Here is a 21,202-nt window from a genome sequence, read left to right as displayed (position 1 = left end):
CATCTGAGATCTTTGTGTCACGAAATGTCACCTTTCATGAGTATATCCTACCCTACCTTAGTTCTACTACTGATCCTCATGATTCCACCCCTTGGTCTTACTTCCCGTCCAAGTCTCCCATTAAACCTTCTAATATAACTCCACATCACCCTAACTCTTCTAATATAACTCCACCTCACCCTTCTTATTCATCACCTGATACTCAGCTTACCATACCTCCACCTTCAGCTTCAAACTCATCAGCTAACCCTACATCTTCCACTCGATCATCTTCTAGAATGAGACAACATCCTCCTTATCTACAAGATTATATCTGCAATTCTCTCTACAATTCAAAGCAATCATCCCCAGGTATTTCGTATCTCTTGTCCCATTATATTTCACATGAACATCTCTCTTCTGCTCACTCCAAATATGCTTTATCTTTGGTCTCTAACTCTGAACCTAAGACTTATAGTGAAGCTTCTAAATATGATTGCTGGAAACAAGCCATGCAAATTGAGCTTTCAGCTCTTGAGAAGAATGGGACATGGAAGATTGTTGATATTCCACCTGGTATAAAGCCCATTGGCTGTCGTTGGGTGTTTAAAATAAAGTACCTTGCAGATGGTTCTATCGAGAGATACAATGCGCGTTTAGTTGCGAAGGGCTACAATCAAATCGAGGGCCTTGATTACTTTGATACGTACTCACCCGTTGCCAAGATCACCACTATTCGTACTGTTCTTGCTCTTGCGTCTTGCAAAAACTGGTACATCCATCAGCTCGATGTCAACAACGCGTTTTTGCATGGAGAGATTGAAGAAGATGTCTACATGGTTATTCCTCCTGGAGTTCACACTGAAAAACCTAATCAAGTTTGTAAGCTAGTGAAATCCCTATATGGCCTCAAGCAAGCCAGCCGTAGGTGGTATGAGCGAATCACAGCTTTTCTACTTGTACAACATTACACTCAGGCTACCTTTGATCACTCTCTTTTCATTAAATCCATTGATACTCGCATCATCATTTTGTTAGTGTATGTAGATGATGTCATTGTCACTGGCAATGATCATGCAGAATTACACTCCATCAAAATGGCTTTACACTCAACTTTCCAGATCAAAGATCTTGGCAAACTAAAATACTTTTTAGGTATCGAAGTTGCTCATTCTCGAGCTGGCATTCTTCTTTACCAACGAAAGTATTGCTTGGATTTAATAGAGGACTCTGGCTTCCTTGATTCAAAACCTATATCCACTCCTGCTGATCCTACTATCAAGTTGCACCATGATTCGAGTGAAGCGTACCACGACATTCCTTCCTATAGAAGACTCATAAGGAGACTCTTATATCTTAATGCTACCAGGCCTGACATCACCTTTTGCACACAACAGCTGAGTCAATACTTATCCAATCCTACGGTAACACACTTTAAAGCTGCTTGTCGTGTCTTACGATATCTCAAATCTTGCCCTGCCCGTGGTATACTGCTTCCTCGTGACTCCGTATTACAATTGCATGGCTACTCCGATGCTGATTGGGCAGGTTGTTTAGATACTCGTAGATCCATTTCTGGGCAGTGTTTCTTCCTTGGTCGTTCATTGATTTCATGGAGTTCCAAAAAGCAGCTAACAGTGTCCAGATCTTCATCTAAAGTTGAGTACCGTGCCCTAGCCGCCGCCACATGTGAACTTCAATGGCTATTGTTTCTCCTGCGGGATCTCCATGTTCAATGTCTCAAGACACCGGTTATCTATTGTGATAACCAAAGTGCAATTCATATTGCTTCTAATCTCGTTTTCCACGAACGTACGAAACACTTGGAGATTGACTGCCATATTGTCAGAGAAAAGCAGAGCCAAGGTGTCCTCAAGATTCTCCCTGTCAAGTCACATGATCAACTGTTGATTTGTTCACTAAACCACTTCTCCCTGAACCTTTCAACACTCTTATATCCAAGTTGAAGATGATAAACATTTATCAACCTTCATCTTGTGGGGGGATATCAAATACTATGCATGAAGTTAGTTAGGAGTTAGTTATATTTTAGTTACACACATGAGTGTTCTATACTATACATGCTACCATAGATGGCTTATGATGTAGCACAGCTTTACTTGTATATATACTTACATTGTAACACTTACTATTCTAATGAGAATCCTCTCCTTTCACCATGTTCATTGAGTTTTCATAATATAATGGAGTGTTGTTGCGCAATAACACTCCTATATGCAACATGAAAAGCACGTGAAATGGATGGAGAGTGAAAGAAGGTCGGTTGTCATTAATGGATGATGAAGATGATGATATTAAATTGTGTGAAAATTGCATATGGGATCATAAGTTAAAGCTCTTTTATAAATTACTTAAAATTCACTAGTTTTAATTCTTTGAAATGTTATGGAGTATTAAATTTTTGAAATTTTTTTATTTGAACACAATCCTCAAATGTGAGGCATTTAATCGTGCGACTGTTTTTGTTGAAACTTGGAATTTGTTTTTACTTGACAACTGGTAGAGTTTGTTCTTCTTCTTATTATTTTTATATTTATAAAGTGTTATCTTTAAAATGAGATTCCTAACACCGTACAATTTTTTTTGTTAATATTTTTTTTTGCTAATAGACTACATAAATTAGAAACAATTATTATATTTTTAACTTATTAGGTCGTTCTAACATGTTTCTAACTTTATTATTATTATTGTTATTATTGTTATTATTGTTATTATTATTATTATTGTTATTATTATTATTGTTATTATTATTACTTTTTTATAATATTATTATTATTATTATCAATACGACGAACAAATTATGGGTAATTGATATTATTATTATTTTTAATACAACAAACAAAATTACAGGTTTCATATGCAAGAAGTTTGGTAGAAGTAGACATAACCCAAAACCTAGTTAAGGATATCTCATTCAAGGATAATAAAGGGAAGCGCATGAAGAAACCAGTGGAATATGAATGGAAATCTCTATTCTGCGAGACATGTCAAAAACTAGGACACAAATGCACGGAAAATCCACAAAAGCAAGTGAACAAGGACTGGATACCAAAACCAACTCAAATAGAAAAGCAACAAGAGAGCACAAGTATAACCAAACTACAACAAAAAAGAAGAATGAAGAAGACTGGACAATGGTGAACAAAACTGAAAGAGAAAATGGGATGTAATTATGGTAGAGAAGACACCTATACATGTATAGTGCCAAAACGGTTTTAAGCCTCTAAGAATTTTGAATGATCCTTTAAGGTTGCAAGATAACGGTCAATGATTATAGCACAAAATGTAAGGGGGCTCAATAAAATAGGTAAAACAAGAGAGGTTAGCTCACACCTCCTTATTCTTAAGCCAGATATTGGAGTGATAATTGAAACTTGAGTCAAGAATAAGATTAGAGAACTACTCTAAGCACGACAATGGGATAATTTGGCTAGCGTGGGATGATAATAAAGTTGATGTGAGACATATGGAAAGCACTGCACAGATGATTTGGATATGAGCAAAGGAAGTTGTTGGTGGAAATTGTGACTAAACAAGAGATTTAGATAGCTTTAAAAGGGATAAGTGATATGAAGGCCCCTGGAGTGGCTGGGTATGGAGCTAAATTTTTCAAATCAACTTGGAAAATATTGTAGGGTTTATTTTAGAACAATTGATGTGTAGGCTAAAGAGGATTGACATTCTTCAGTGAAGGACCTCTTCCCTTCATATACATGGGAGTACCTCTCATTGGTAAGAAGTTATTTAAAGGTCAGAAAAACACAAGTAGGTGGTTGAATTGTGTTAAATTTTTCTTTCTTTTTCAAACTCTTTTATCATATTCTGACCACAAGATGTAAAATCTCATTTTGGATAAGTAGTTTGCAGCAGATTAAACAATATTAGAGTAGAGAGTAAGAGAAAGAAAGAAACAAGCAGTTATCCAGGTTCCTCCTATAAATCAAGAGTACTTCCAAGGGATTCTCACTATTATTACTTCTGATTATAATTTACTCAAGCACATAAGCAAGAGACTTCCTATGCTCAAACACATAAGTAAGAGACTTTAAATGCTCAAGCACATAAGCAAGAGATTTAAGATGCTCAAGCACACAAGCAAGATACTTCTACAATTTCACTTAGAAAGAAAGATTATTTGAGTACTACACTTGATATACAATCTGAGGTGTAAACAGAATACAACACAAAATACTCTTAAGGCTTAAGAATTTCTAGAATATGCAAGTGTTAAGAAATTCTAAGTTAAAATTTTGCTTTTGTTTAGATAGAGTAACATCTCTTTAATTGTCAACGATCCACTATTGTTATTCAAGTCTTATACTCCTTATATAGAGAGACACAAAAGAGTCATTGAAGAACTTGCACAAGAAAGTCTTGGATAAGCTTGACCAGAGACGTCTGAATGTTTCTTCAAATGGTTAATCACTTGTAAAAGTAATTTGAAAAACTTATACTACAAAAGGAATTATTCATTCCATCTCTATTGTCTTAGGACTTGGATCTTCACATGATCAGAAGCAGACAAATTTCTCTCTGAGTCTGAAAGTGGCCTATCAGAGTTTCTTGATCCTAGAACTTTGACTGACTTTAGAGTCTGAGTCTTTAGAGGTTGACTTTCTTCAGTGTGTGAACTTCACAAGTTAACCTTTTTAGATTATGGTCTTTAGAGTTTCGATCTTAAGAAGTTGACTTTCTTCAGACTCTGGTATTTAGAGGTTAGCCTCTTTAGAGTCTGATCTTCAGGTTCTGGTTCTTTCATCTTCTCTTTAATGTTAAATGTTCAGTGCTAGAACTTAGTTTTTATCACAGATTTTAGTGTATGATCTTGCACAATTGAACAAACATTAGTATACCCACTTTATTCTTTAATTACTTTTTTATAATCAAAACCTTAGGGATTTGGTACAAACCAATTTTATTCCAACAATCCCCCCTTTTTTATGATGACAAACACATGTAAGCTCCACCTAAGTTCTATCCAGATTAATTAAATTGACCATTAAAGAACAATATAATAATTTTTTCAGAATTTAAGCAAGAGTTAATCTGTCATATTCAGGAGCTTAAATACTTATTATCTTACTCCCTCTTTTGTCACTAACAAAAAGAGAAGGGAAATAGGAAAAGTTTTTGAAGAACACATATTAAAATCACAAAAGAGAATTGTTATAAACACAATAATCTTATAAACAAATCGACAGATTGAAATGTTTTGGATTTTATTAAATTTGGATAAAAATGAATCAAAACCATGTCTATTAGTCCCATTTGTCATCAGTAATAAATTTTTTAAAAAAAATTAAGAAAATTGTTTGAAAGTTGGCTAGAAAATTTGTGAACAACTTATCAGTTTTCGAGATGGTCAAGTCTAGTTCTGTCAACATAGCATTTGAGAGAAACAAAGCAGTCAAGGCTGGGGAGAAGTGCTTGAACAAGAATATATCTCACTCCCCTGTCCATTGGTGCACAACAACCGAAGTTGATTTTATTTTATCCTGTAGCAACCTGCCCTAAAAATTAAAATTTAGAGTCGCCACCTATTCTACCAGGGCGAATAGGAAACCCTACGCAGTTAAGAGATTGGGGTAAGATTATTATAATCAGGTCGAGGGAAAGTGTTAGGCACTCTCAATCCTTTCCTATGGCTTTGAATCTAAGGTAACGGTTTTATGGCTAAATTATTAAGGTTTAATAGCTAAGGAAATGAATCAGGAAAAAATGAGATTTATGGGGAAGGGGACTCGCCTTGGTTATCCAAGTGCCTACGTATCTCCTTAGGGAGAACCAGAGTCAACGTAGTTCGGGCACAGGGTTGTACGCCTTAGAATTTGATTTGATATGGTTTGAAGGTATTTTGTGTTAGCTTGTCGTAGTTTTTGAAATGCGAAATTCGAAGGTATTTTGAATTACCTTATCGTAGTTTTGAAGATCGCAGTATTGAAGAGATGAAAATCCGTAGTGTCGTGGTTTAGTGTGTTTTGAATGTTTGGGCGTACAACCCTGATTTTAATTTGTTACCATTAGTTGCAATAATCAATAGGTTTGATTACCATGGCTAACGGATTGAAGGGAGGATTGCTAACCACTATAATCGATAGATTCGATTAACACGAATAGCAAATGTGTGTGTTTTAAATAATTTAATTATCGTTACTCCTCATAATCGTTATATTCAATTACAAATAATAACGAATTTGATAAAAGAGAAATGCTAATCATCGTAACCAATAGCTTTGGTTAAAACCATTTAGCAAAATAAATGTTATTTTAATTTGTATTTAATTATTTGAAGGATTGATTATTACCCACCGCGATCAATTACTTTAATCGAAGCGAATAAAATTCTAAAATTGTTTGGGTAAAACCTAAGTTGGTTAGAAAACCCTAATCCTAATACTTCGGCCAATGGCCAGTGGGATTGGGCAAATCCTAATTGATAACACTTTTCTAGAATCTTTTTATGGTTTTATAATGGTTTAAAATTGATTAAATTAATTAAATCGAGACGATCGAATAATCAGGAAATAATCCTAAATATTAATTATATTAATCTAAATCCTAATTTTATATTAACCCTAATTAGAATATATTAATTAAATTTAATCCTAGATTTATAGATAAAATAACTAATAATAAGAATAAAAGGATTAAATAAACCTGGGTGGTAATCTCGCGTGTTGCGTTGATGAGTGAGCATGGTAGGCTTGTAGATCCTGGATCATCGGATCTGAACATTGGCATGATCCTTGGTTTAGATGTGATGGCGTATGGTGGTCTCTTGCGCTTATGGTGCACTGGATCTGCACGCATACACTTTCCAGAAAAATTGATGAAAAATATAGGGGCACAGAGGAATCGAACACAGGTTTGTTCAGTGAACTGACACCAAAACTCCCCCACGCCAACTGCGCTGTACGCATTTAGTGACATTAAGACGAAACGCAATATAAATGAAAACAAAAAGTCGCGATAATTTAAACGAATGCAATTCGCGCCCAGCATGTCTTCATCTTCTCCACGTTGTTCTGCTGGAAGTTAGAGACCTTTAGCAACGGTTTTTACGCGTTGCTACAAACTGTCCCACTCACACCTGCAAATCCTTCACCAAAAAATGCGTAAAAATATTCCAGACTTATTGTAAACAATCTCACGAATCCAATGGGCTCATCAATTTGACATGAAATCGCCCCTAACTAATAACCCTAATTTCAAACTCATGAAACCTAGCCATGGTGGATCTTCAAACCTGCTTTGTAAATCAAATTAAACCGTCCCAGTAGCTTGGAAACATCATCACGATCACAAATAAACAATCAAATCCAACTAAAAATGCGCATAGGTGTGAAATCAAGTTTTGAACATAAGTCACAAACCTGAACGTGATTCTTACATCAGGGAGCGTTCTAATCGACGGCGGCGATGCAATTACGTCCCAAAAGCTTCATGGAATTGATTGTGATGTCTTATTATACCTGAATCGCCCTACAACACCCAGAACAAAACTCGATTTTTTTCCACTTTTTATGAATTCGGTTTTGCCTTTATGCCTCCCTTTTGAAGGCAGCAGCCTCCTCCTGCGCATTAGGACTTCCATCTCTATATATTGGATGAGTTTTTTTAGGTCATTACTTGGATCCAATTTCCATGTTTTAAGGAGATTAACACTTGATTGAAAATCAACATCCAAACTTGCCAATTTTGGTTTAATCTTATTCTTTTCTTTCCAATCTCCCTTAATCACAAATTCAATCTCATTATCTTGATATCTTGATCGCATAATAAACTTTTAGACCAAATCTTTGATTTTTCCAAATATTTATTTTAATTAAATTGAATTTAAAAATGAATTAAATAAAATAAATAATAAAATGGCATGGGATTGGCCCAGGAGTCTTCTAACAGGACTAGGATCACGTTTGGATACAAGAATTATGGGCCCATTTGGTAAATTTCCAATTTTAGTCAATATCTTCTTCATGCATTTCTCCAAAATTCGACCACATTTGACAAGGCATATCTCCCTCAATTTTTAAGATATGTAGGGGTTCTAGGACTTTTTGGAAAGCTTAAAGAGTCCTCTAAATGATGCCTTTGGTTTCATCTCAATTGGAGTTTCCATACTCAAGTTATGAGCTTTGACCCAAAAGGTATTTTTTATTGACTTTTTGGAGGACCTGTAATGTATTGGACCATATCTCTCAAATGAAGCATTTCTAGCCTTGGCTTGTGAGAGACAAAGTTGTAGATAATCCAATTTTCTTCAGAATAGGCTTTGTTGGGCAATTTCTGATACTCTATGTGAAAGCTATGACCAGTCAAAGTTGAGTTGACTTTTCCTATAAAAAACCCTAATTTAAACCTTTGCATTTGTTCATTTCTGAGTATTTATTAATGGATCATGATCAACCTTTGATCAAATGATGGATATAACCTCACGTACTTGATGTTGACCAAAAATCTTGAAGTTTGACTGTATTTTGACTATAGTTGACTTTTAGGTCAACATAGTCGATTATTGATCATCTGAGCATTTGAATGGGATTGAAGTTTGATCATTGACATGGAGATACTTTGAGACATATGAGAGACCTTGAGATATATTCGAGGCCCTGGAGATTCAAAATCCTTTGATAAAATACAAACCTTAGTTTTTGTAGATCTTGGAATAGGAGAGTATTCCTTGAGCCTTGAATCCTTGATGATGAAATGAGATGGGTAAATTTTGGGGTATGACATATCCCAAACCCTCTATAAAAGCGAAGTTTTGTTACTAGCAAGGTCACATTCCTCTTTCTTCCAACTAAATCTTAAAAAAATAGGCAATATGGGAAAATCATTTGAGAATTCTACGAAAGGCTCCTCCAAAGAAGTTAGCAAGGCCATTGAGACCACTTCCTCTAAGAGGGGCTCCTCCAAGAAAGATGATAGGATCACATCCTCTCAAGGTGCAAGCACATCTACATGAGTATGAAAGGTAGGAAAGACTTCAATGTCAACAATGAAGAAACTCAAGAAGAAGAATCCAACAGACAGACTTTCTCAAAGAACACATATATTTAACTCCCTATTTTCCTGATTCGTGACCTTCAAAACACAACAAAATCATTCCACACATATATTGCTTCCTTGTGGCGCTTTTGAGCTGCAATCTTTAAGCTCTCAAGACCACCAATATTTTCAGTCGGATATTTAAAATATTCAAGCAATCTTTCTCTATACAAGCTCTTAATATTTTCACTTACCGCGCAACATTTAAAAAATCACAATGCATCTTTGTTAGAAATTCATGGAATGAGTGAAAAATTGTCCAAGAATATTTTTGTAACACATATTTTCTTGTGAAACTTCAAGAAAATCCTTGCAACACAATTTCATTTTGTGAAGATCAATGAAAGAATAAGAGCCTACGCTTGCAACCATATCAAATAACAAATCTTTTGGAAGTGATTGTAAGGCTGAGCAAGACGACACATGTTCATTTTTATTACTTTTCTTTCTGCAATAATATTTCCGATGACATGATCAGGTATTGCAATATTTAAAAGAAATCAGACTAAAAGACTAAAATACAAAGGCTTTGAAAGAGTTTCGGGTTGATGGGTAAATATATAGGGTTAACAGTTTTGTTTGGGGGCGCTTTTTTTAGTTTTAAAAACAACATAACATCTTTAATTTGGCTGAGTTAATTAATTTGGATTTAAAAATGGTAAATACAATTAATAAATTAGTATCTATGATTGATTTGTCCAATTGGAGTTGATTTATCATCTAGGGATAATTTAGGCCGGGATCGATTCCATTGATTATCAATTCTATTAATTTTAATTTTAAAAATGGCATGCTTTCCTATCAAGGTTAATTTAAGATCAATTCTATTAAATTTCATATAAGGCTGATTTTTTAAATTAGGGTTTGATTAAGGTTGGTTTCATACATTCTAATTTATTTTGGCTTATCATCAAAGGTATAGTTTGGTCCGGAGGTAAGTTCTGTCATCAAATGAATTCAGTCTCATCTCGATCGTAATTGTGGGAGATCGAACCATAATCCTCCCTACTAAATCCAACGCTAATCACCACTGGATCAACTAAAGACTGGTTCATTTTAATTTTAAAACAATAGAATGTCATAATTTATATTTTTACTAATTGTGAAATATGAAATTTGATGTTGTATTAAATTTAACTTTTAAGAAAAGAAACAAGATCGGAAATTATTAAAATCACTATTATTATATCCTGTCTTTATTCATGATTCATTATTGTAGTAAGTCAACAAAATATATCAATTCTCTTACTTCAGATTTATTGACATTAATAAGAAATGCGTTTATCCAACAAACGCAAAAGTATATTATACATATGTTACCCATTTTATAAAGAGGAAGGATATATTTACTCCAAGAGTAAGTGTTGAAGACTTACTCTAAATCTTAACTATTGATTATCATTAATCTAACGACTTTAATTAATTTTTTATATAGAAAAATATTTTCAAAAATAATTTAATTAAATGATCAATTAAAATCGTTAGATTAATGAAAATCAATGATTAAGATTTGGAGTAAGTCTTTTACACTTATTCTTAGAGTAAATATATCCCTCCCCTTTTGCAAAATGAAAATTTTCAAATTTTTAAAAGTTCATTAACCTACAAAAATAGTTGTTTAACTATACACTTATGAAATGACTTATGCATATTGGTTCATTGATATGCCTTTTCATTGGGAAGACATATTTTCAATTGCTTCAATATAATTCTTAATGATTAGAAATTTAACCCAGTTTGTTTTCAAAAAAGAAATGTTTTCCTAGTTTATAAAATTTATTTATTATACATTATCTTAAATTAGTACATAATTAATGAATTTAATATATTAAGTTAATTTCTCTATTTTATTTTAGAGAAGAAAAAAAGATCTGTTTGGTGTCTATTATATAGGATAAAAATAAGAAAAAGAGTTAAAAAAAAAGATATAATAATAATAAAATTAATATTGATTTTATAAAAGGTTTGGTACAATATAATATCATTTTATGGTTTCATGTGTTTGGTACATATTAGATAACATGGTGACATAATAAAAAAATTATAAAACTATTATAAAAAATTACATAATTTATTCTAAATTTTTTTTTTAAATTGCATAATTTATTTTAAATTAATTTTTAATATTCTAAGCAGTGTAAAAGAGATTACAAATTATCTAATTTTGATTCTCGTAAAGTATTCTATTAGGCATTACTTTTTTGGATCAGAGAAATTCTAACTAAACTTATATCATAAGGAAATAATTAAATGTGTGATAAATAATCTAAATCGCATAACTTTGATTCTTGTAATTTATTTTACTAATTAAACATTTTTATTAAAAAACTAGTCGATTGTATATTCATCTAACCAAATGACTACTCAGAAGAAAACAAGTTGATTATTATATTCATCTAACAAATATGACAAAAAAGGGCTATTTTGAGACAAAAATTAGTGAGGGAAGTAAATCCATCACTAATAACCACGATGGATTTAGTGAGGGAAAACCGTATATATAATTGATTGCGCCTTAGTAAAAATTAGTGAAAAAATTAGTGAGGCAATTATTCCGCCACGAAAAATCCCTCGCAAATTTCCTCACAGATTTGGTAGAAGTAAATTTAGTGAGGGAGTTTTCGAAGAATTTTATTTCTCACTAATTTTTCCCTTCACAAATTCCCTCATAATGTGTTAGATAATTTTGTTAGGAAAATATTCCTTTTCTAATATATTTTTTATATAAAATAATTTGAAGTTAGATTTTTTTAATAACATTCTAGCTTAAATTCTAATTAAAAATTAGTAAAATATTTGTTTTAAAAATTTTATATTAAAATAAATATTAACATCTTAAATTTAAAAAAAAAAAACAGAGACACAATAATAATTAACATATTGCAACAGTTATTTGGGCAAATTACAATGGTTAAAATCGCCGCAATTTGCTATCCACGACGGTTAATGTACCGTCGTAGACGGTTGTGAAAACTGCCACACCAACTGTCGCTCAAGTTCACGACACGTTGGAACTGACGTAATCAGATATTATAGCGACTGTTCGAAACCGTGGTGACTATCATTTGAGTTTTTTTTAATTGTTCATGGTGACGGTAATGTCGTTACTACCTTTTGTGTTTTTTTAATTATTGATGGCGACGGTTCAATACCGTCGTGACTCTCTTTTGAGGTTTTATTTAATTGTTGATTGCGACAATTTGATACCGTCGTGACTCTCTTTTGAGTTTTTTTTATTTTGTTTTATTTTTTATTATATATTTTTTATTTAAATTATTATCTACTAAAATATTTTTAAATATAGTATTATTCTTTTTTATATTATTTTTTCTTTTATATCATTTCTACTATAATATTTTTATCAATAATCTTTCTTTTTTTTCAATCTCGTTGTAACATAGTAAAATTAATTCCAATCAAAGAAATTTAATATCAAATAAGCATCATAATATTAAAAATAAATGAGTTTCATAATCATGTAAAATGCGAGTTCCATAATCATGTAATGTAGTACAAAAGACTGAAAATATTTCATTTACAAAATAATTAAAAGTTAATTATTTAATAATATGAAAATGACTAAATTACGTTAAGTTTTGTCTCCAAAATTCAACAAATTTTGTATATAAGATGATTACATTCTATTTAAAAAAAAACCAACCTTATAACTTCCAAATTAAAAGAATTGGTATTAAATCAACCTTAATAGGAAAACCAACAATAGCTAACAATTATTTATAAAAGAAAATTTCTTTACCCACCTCCCTATGGGGTCACCCCCAGCGAAAACCCCACTTTACCCCTGCTTCGGAAATGCATTTTCTAAGTATATTTTTTTTTAAATTTTTCAGACTTTGGAAGTGCATCTCTGAAAACACCAAATGGGGGTGTTTTCAAAGATACACTTCCGAAAACACCTTTTTTCAGATTTTGGGGGGTTTCGGAAATGAACTTCCGAATTATGCAGAAACTGTGTTTTTTTTTTATGTTTTTGGAAACAGTCTCGTATTTTTAATTAAAGGAAGACGGCAAATAAAATAAGCGACATATAAACAGAAAATACTAATATGATAAAAATAGTAATATATACAAGCCGATCCAAATCCAAATAATAATAGTGTGCGAAAGATACAATCCGAAAACAAAAAAAAAAATAAACCCGACCACTACTGGGTATGCCTAACCCTCTCTCCCTGGGACCTCCTCTGCCGCCTGTATGCCGCCGCACGGCCCGCATCAGTGACGATCATCTCCATCACGGCGACTGCCTCTGGACCGCCCTGATGGACGACACCTCGATCCAACGCGTTCCGCCCAAGCATCTCTGTTCGCTGGCAGATCGGCAGGAGATCAATGGCGTGGTCATCCTCATTCTACTGGTTCTCCAGGATCTCCTCGTGTGCTGGCCTAGGAGCGCCGAGAACGTCGGGTGTCAGTAGAAGATGTGACACCCGATAGAACCATGTGACGTATCCCTCCACACTATGCCAGTCCTGGATGACCCGAATGCGACGATACTCCTCCGGTACCACATGATGCTCCCAATCCTCAAATATGGCAGTGAGCTGCACTCGGGTCACTGTGTCGGGAGCAGCCTCAAAAGGTGACCTGGGTATCATCTGCACAAATCCGAACTGCCGCATGCACCGCTCAGGGAGATACCGAACCATGGTGCTGGTCCCGCATGCCAACCAGCCAGAATATAAAGATATGCCGTCAAAGGGGACAATATGAGTTAGTCGCTGAATGGCCTCCAAGTGACGTCATCATGCACCGTGCGGTCCAGGTACCCACGGTATGGTCCCACTGCATTGTTCCCCCTCTGGAGAACGTATCTGGCGGCCCTGGACATGGCATCATCGTACTCAAGATTAATGTGGAAGTCGTGGATGTGGGAGATGTAAGAGATGATCCAGCTCTGAAACACAAACACGATAATGTATTAAAAATAAATACGAAACATAAATAAATACGAAACAATTAAAATGAAACGTACCGTAAGTAGTGTGCAGGATCTGGTCAACTGCCTCGTCCTCCAGTTGGAGGCCTCATTCAGCTTCTGGTATAGGTATGCCAGAGTAGCTGCCCCCCAGTTCCACTGGTGAACGGTGGTCAAGTCCATGAAGTAGCGGAGGTAGGTCACGTCGACGTACCTCGCACTCTTGTCCACAAAGATCGCAGCGCCTACCACATGCATGTACCAGCACCGGAGAGCGCAGCCACGGTGATAATGTGTAAATAGGTCGTCACCCGCATCCTCGACTTCGGCCGCCGCCACCAGGTGGTGCTCGAAATAAGTGCTCAGTGTGGTGAATCGGATATGAGGCCCACAGGTCGTGATGCACTCATAGTCAGCAACTTCGTGCTCCATACTCAAATAGAGCTCCATCCACTCATTGGCTTCGATCCTCTAGATCCGGGAGTGGTGCAACAGCGCCCCCCTGATCGGCAGTTGGAGAAGACACTGCACATCATGCAAGGTGATCGTCATCTCCCCAACCAGTAAGTGGAAAGAAGACGTCTCCTTGTGCCACCGCTCCACAAAGGCCCCCTGCATGCCGTGGCTGATGGTGGAATACCCCGTCATGCAGATCCCACTAAGCCCTGAAGCTCTCACCGCGTCGTTAAACCACTCGGCAATCGGTTTAAACAGACTGAAAACCTTCCGGACGTGGTTCACCATTTTCAATGGCTCTATCTCCTGTTACCAAAAAAACAAATAAAAAAGTATGTTAAATAGACCGTTAGAAAAATATTGAATAAACGTCTAAATTATAAACGGTTAAATAATGTAGTCGGGCAAATTATAAGAAATACCTCTCCCTTCCAGATATGCCGAGCGACGTGCTCGCGGTAGGTAAGCAGCACGGAAGTGTCACTGGGCCCTCCCGGGTAGCCCTCCTCCTGCTCATCCTCCTCCCCGAGTGGAGGGTCAACATCCGGTACCTCCTCCGCCTCGTGGAATGGCACTGCCACCTCCTCCTCCTCCTCCTCCTCTCGCTGGTGGGAAGAAGATACCCAAGCCAGACGACTCCTCGATCCAGATGTAGAGGTACCCTCGTCCATCTCCACGGGAACTTGCACACGTCGTCCCGGCCCTGCCCCGTCCCTGTGTCGATGCCAGCGGCGTCGCCGTCCGCTCGCGTCTAGCCGACGCAGTCTGGGTCTCTCTACCCTGTCTGATGCGTGCTTCGTTGCCTGACATATTCCTGAAAACAATTGAAATCGATTAATATGCGAGACAACAGAAAAAACTAAAAAAAAATTGCACTTCTAATACAATTCAGAAGTTCATTTCCGAAACTGGGAATTGAGGTGTTTTCGAAAATGAACTTCCGAAACACCCCTGCGAGGAAGCTTTCTGCAACTTCCATGGCAGACCCCAAAAACAAACTTCAAAACTATGTTTAATCATTCTAAACAACCTAAATATCAGTACCAACCTAACCTAATACATTTTTTGCTATTTGTAAACACCCTAATATGAATTTTAATCATAGATCTAAAACTCGAAATGCTTACCGATTGAAGAGATTGGAGGGCTTTTGAATGTAGTATAGGAAGCTTATTGGAGCCTTTGATGTAGCCTTGGAAGTGTTTGCACAAAATTTCTTTGGGGTTGTGTTTGATGTTGAATTAGGGTAAATGAATGGGGGAGTGGGGCTGTTTTGCTTAATCTGCAAAACGCGCAATATTTCGGAAATAAACTTCCGAAATGGTGTTTTCGGAAATGCATTTCCGAAACAAGACAAATTTTTTATAAAAAAAGGCGCTTTCGGAGATGCATATCCGAAAACACCTTTTTCTTGCATTTCGGAAATGCATTTCCGAAGTCAGGGGTATATGTCGTTTTTCACCAGAAGTGACCTAGAAGGTTGGGAGGTGGGCAAAGAATTTTCCTTTATAAAATACCATTGCAAATTTTGTTATTAATGGAATTGAACCTTATATAGATGAATAATTTATTATAATTTAATTGAAATTTAGAGAATCATATCGGTCATATATCAACCTTAAATGGAAAAATCATTCCTAGATAAGAATTTCAATTATATTTATCGTTTTTATATTAAAGTTAATGAATCAGCTCTAAATACTATAAATAAAAATTAAATATTTTCCTTTACTTTTTAAAAACTCAAGAAATACATTGTCAACCAAAACATTTAGTCGCTATATATTAAGCCATCAACCCATAACTCTATCAAAGTATTTTGAATTTGAATTATATTTTTTAACTAGTTTTTCTTTTCAATTTTGCAATCCTTGAATCATGTCATCATCAGAAATAAAATTAGAGAAAAAAAGTAATAAGTGTGAATATGTCTCATCTTCTTCAACTATACAATCATTTCCAAGAGACTTATTACGTGACGTAATTATAAAATTAGGCTCTCAATCTTTCATTGATCTTCACAAAATAAAAGTGTGTTGCAAAGACTTTCTCGAAGTTGCACAAAAAAGGTACGTGTTACAAAACATATCTTTGGATAGTTTACCATTCATTCAATGGATTCCTAACGAAAATATATTGTTATTTTTTAAACATTGTGTGGAAAGTGAAAATATTGAGAGCTTGTATAGAGAGGGATTACTTAAATACTTTAATTATCCGAATAAAAATATTGATGGTCTTGAGAGCTTAAAGATTGCAGCTCAAAAAAGTCATAAGGAGGCGATATATGTGTATGGAATGATTTTATTATGTTCTGAGGATCGCGAATCAAGAAAACTGGGACTTGAGTATATGCGTTGTTTGAGAATGTCGAAGTGTATAATGAGTTCAAGGAGGAATGTACAAAATTTAACAAATTCTTTATGGAAAAATAATAGTATGTTGGTGCGCAATCAAACTCCGATATGCAACTCTAAGAACATGTGTAATGGTTGGAGAGTGGAAGAAGGTCGATGGTCATTATTGGATGATGAAAACGATGATACAAATTTGTGTGAATATTGTAGATGGGATTATGAATTAGAATTCTTTTATAAATTATTTAATATTTACTAGTTCTAGTTGGAGTTTCTTGAAATGTTAGAGTGTATTACATTTATGAAAAACATTTATAAGGATCAAACCAGAATCATATTAAGTTATGTATTACAATTTTGGTTTCTGCAAGTAACTCTATGGTTTAGTGAAAGTTTAGAGATATTGATATAAGAATGTTGGTATTTGTAAACCCTTGCAATTCTTTGATGTTTATTATGTGGGGGTGTTTAACTGCTGAAAAATAAAACCTCCTTAATTTATTCACATGCACTATGTAATTAACAAAAAAAACTCTATAATCCTTTTAAAAAGACAAAAAAACCCACAGAACTGATATATTAACCCAATGCATTTGTTCACATTCCAAGCTTGTAGTGTTTCTGTGATGAGGTGTGTAAGAAATAACAACGACTAACCTGAAAGACAACATTCTGAACTTTATTTTAAATTGATACAATCTTAAAGTAACTTTTAATTAACTCAATAAAAAGTTATATATAAGAATATCATGATTTCATTATTTTAACTTATTTAGAATATTTCTTTTTCATAAAATTGTATTTAAGAAAATATTCAATATTAATTTTTTTTTTTTGGATAAAAGATAAACTTTATTGGTAACCCAAAAAACAGTGAAGCTTACACCGATTCCATAGAATCCAGAAAATCCAACAAACTAAGAGAACAACAAAAAACAAAGCAGGTACTAGGCTATGATGCTAAGCTCCGCTAAATTAATATGGTTAGAGAGCTTAGGGATCACACTACATCTAATAACAACATTGGCTTTGATCTTTCTATGGAGATCCTCATCAATGCTTTGGTTCTTGAAGATTATATTGCGTAATTTCTATATAGCATATATCGTTTCTGCAGTAGCAGCCTTGAGAATGAGCCGTCTCTGACCTTTCTTTGAAGCTTCCATACACAACCAAGCCTTTTCTAAATTCCATTCTTTGGGGTCCCTGAAAATTTCAATCCAGCCGAGAATGTTTTTCCAGATATTGCGAGTAACAACACAAACAAAATAGAGATACTCATGGGTTTCCTCCTCCCTGCAGAAGGCACAACAGCCATCTGTGACAACACCAAAGCCAGATATTGAATTTGGCTCGAGGCCTCGCTGCATTAATTATTAAAGAGCAACTTATACCATGGGGTAGGGGGTTTCTCACCTCTAAGTTCTTGGTACATAAGTTTAGTTTTGTATTTCCCCGTTTGCATAGCAGTGTGCCAATAACTACTATTCTGTAACTCACCTCTATAGCTCATCATCTTTTTCATGATCCAAGAGCAGTTGCTAGGCATACGCCAATCAGTAACAGCATGGCCTTTCAAATAGTAAAAGTGCATCCAGAGGACCCACCGCTTACCAGCCTTGGCCTGAAGATTCCACAACAGTTTTATCATAGCAGCCTTATTCCAACTAATTAGCTCCACCAAGTTTAAGCCCCCAGCTTTCCTAGGCTCCCAAATAGAATCTCAAGCAATTGGGGATTTCGTGCTAATGCCATCACTACTACACCATAAGAAGCTCTCGCAGATAGCACAAATATGGTGCAACTATCACATTTATTGTTATAGATTAATTTTTTATTATATATTTTGTTTCAATATTGCTGATGTGGCCATATTACCACGGTGCTCTGCAAGGCCACTTTCAAAAAATAAAGCCACGCATAAACTGTCCAAAAGCATAACTTACTGACACAATTTTCTTGAATTTGGTGAAGTACCCACCGATGTGGGTGCTCTAAAAGCTTGCAAGGGGTGCTTTCCTTGGCACTGTAGTAAAACAATCTTTTCAATAAGTTTAAAACAATAAATATAATAAAATATATGTAGTATTAATAATTAATGTATATCAGCTATTTTTTCAAACATATGATAGTCACATTGTTTACAACAGCTCTTTTATAACCGCTATTTTTTAACGGTAAATTTTTTCTCTATATATATTTCAATAAATTTTTTTAAAATTACACTTCAAAACTTATTACAAAAAATTTATTTCAACATTTTTTAATGAATCCCAACCACCATAATTCTTAGTTCAATTTTATACAAAATGGTGGCATCCCTCCTCTTATTCCAAATCATCAAAATAATCCACAATTTGGAAATTATTCATATCATACATCCCACTCTCCATATCATACATCACATTCTCCATATCAATATCAACAATTTTCATCCCAAACAACTAATCCCATTATGCCTCGTGAAGTTGATATTGGTACTAGTGGTGTGCAATCAAATGATCAAGAGTCTGAAATACCACAATTTTGCATTCAAGATAGTTTGAAAACTATCAACCTTGATGAAGATGTTGGAACCACATCGGTTGTAAATATACCGAAAACAAGATTTCAACCAAAGGAGGATGAGCTTCTCATTCAGTCATGGCTCAATGTTTCAAAGGATCCAATTGTTGGGGTTGATAAAAAAGGAGACAACTTTTGGAAGAAAATTGGTGAAGCTTATAATAAACATCGCGGCAAGATTTTTCAAGAGAGGAAACCATTGACATTAAAAGGTCGATGGCACAAAAAGATTAACCCCTCTGTTAATAAATTTGTTGGGTGCTACAAGCAAGCAATGAATTTAAAAAAAAAAGCGGGAGCTCCGAGAGCAACATCATTTCAACTGCATATGACATTTATTACCAAGATGAGCGTGAAAATTTTACATTTGAGAGTGCATGGAGATTATTGAAAGATGAACTCAAATGGCTTGCAGGTTCATCAGAACCTTCTACAAAAAGAACAAAGAATTCGGCTTCTGGAGCATATTCTTCATCTTCTAACCCCCCAACACCAACAAGCAACGAAGAAAATTCACCATCACCTTCTTCGTTACGTAGACCAATCGGTCAAAAGGCAGCAAAAAGAAAGGAGAAAGAAAAGCTAGTGGAAAGATCAACATCTGATGTCAAATTTAATACTTTACAAGACAACTTCCAAAAGAAAAATGAGTTGATGTCACAATTTGCACGTGATTATGCACGTATTGAGAGTGAAAAAGTTTAGATAGAGAAGAAAAGAATCGATGCAGAGAAACATAAGGCTGAGAGAGATATGGTAAGATTGAAGATCAATGATTTACAAATACTTTCAAAAGATACATCATACATGGATTCAAGACAATTGCAAGCTCACGAGTTATTATGTGACGTGATTAGAAGAGAATATGGGCTTAATTAGTTTTTAGTATATAACTAGTTATTTTTAGATTCCTATGTATTTTTATTATTCAATTTGTAGCCGTTATTTTTAGATTCCTATGTATTTTTATTATTCAATTTGTATCCGTTATTCCAAGTTAGTATTATTCAAACTAGCCGTTATTCAAACTAGCTGTTGCTCGTAGCCTTATAAATACTCTTCACATGAGTAATAAGCTTCACACTCTTTTCCAACTTATCTTCCTCTTAATTCAATATTACAATTCTCTTCACATGGATCCTTCCAACCCTTCCCACATTGCAAAAATGTTCATGGATTATATGAATGATGGTATGGATGAAGAACTAGTGAGACTTTACTTTGAAAGTGAAGCCCAAAAAGAAGGTGCAAGTTCTAGCAGACCTAGATGCCGAAGAAGAAATATAGAGAGGAACCGTGAAGAAGGACATGAGCGTTTATTCAATGATTATTTTTCAGAAGCACCAGTGTACACAGATGAGCAATTTCGTCGAAGATATCGAATGCATAAACATGTATTCCTTCGTATCGTTGAAGCTCTTGGTGAACATGATGAGTATTTTCGGCTTAAGGTTGATGCAACTGGTAGATCAAGTCTTTCACCACTGCAAAAGTGCACTGCAGTTATTCGTATGCTGGCATATGGATCATCTGCTGATAGTGTAGATGACTATTTGAGAATTGGTGAAACAGCAACACTAAAATGTGTTGATAAGTTTACCAGAGGTGTTATTAGTGTATTTGGGCCACAGTATCTGCGAAAGCCAACTATTAAAGATGTCGAATATCTGCTGCAAATGGGGGAGGCACGTGGCTTTCCAGGTATGTTGGGGAGCATTGATTGCATGCATTGGGAATGGAAAAATTGTCCCGTTGCTTTGAAAGGGCAGTATGTCCGAGGTGATCATGGTAAGCCAACTGTTATGCTTGAAGCAATCGCTTCACAAGACCTATGGAT

General features: G+C 34.8%; 1 pseudogene; it reads left to right on the top strand.

Annotated features, from left to right (window-relative positions):
- The first annotated feature begins 19,255 nt into the window (after positions 1-19,255).
- Positions 19,256-20,244, top strand: LOC131648295 (glutathione S-transferase T3-like; annotated as a pseudogene).
- Positions 20,245-21,202: the final 958 nt, after the last annotated feature.

Source organism: Vicia villosa, linkage group LG2 (assembly GCF_029867415.1).
Source record: "Vicia villosa cultivar HV-30 ecotype Madison, WI linkage group LG2, Vvil1.0, whole genome shotgun sequence".
Classification (NCBI taxonomy): domain Eukaryota; kingdom Viridiplantae; phylum Streptophyta; class Magnoliopsida; order Fabales; family Fabaceae; genus Vicia; species Vicia villosa.
This window is presented reverse-complemented; position numbering and strand designations above follow the sequence as displayed.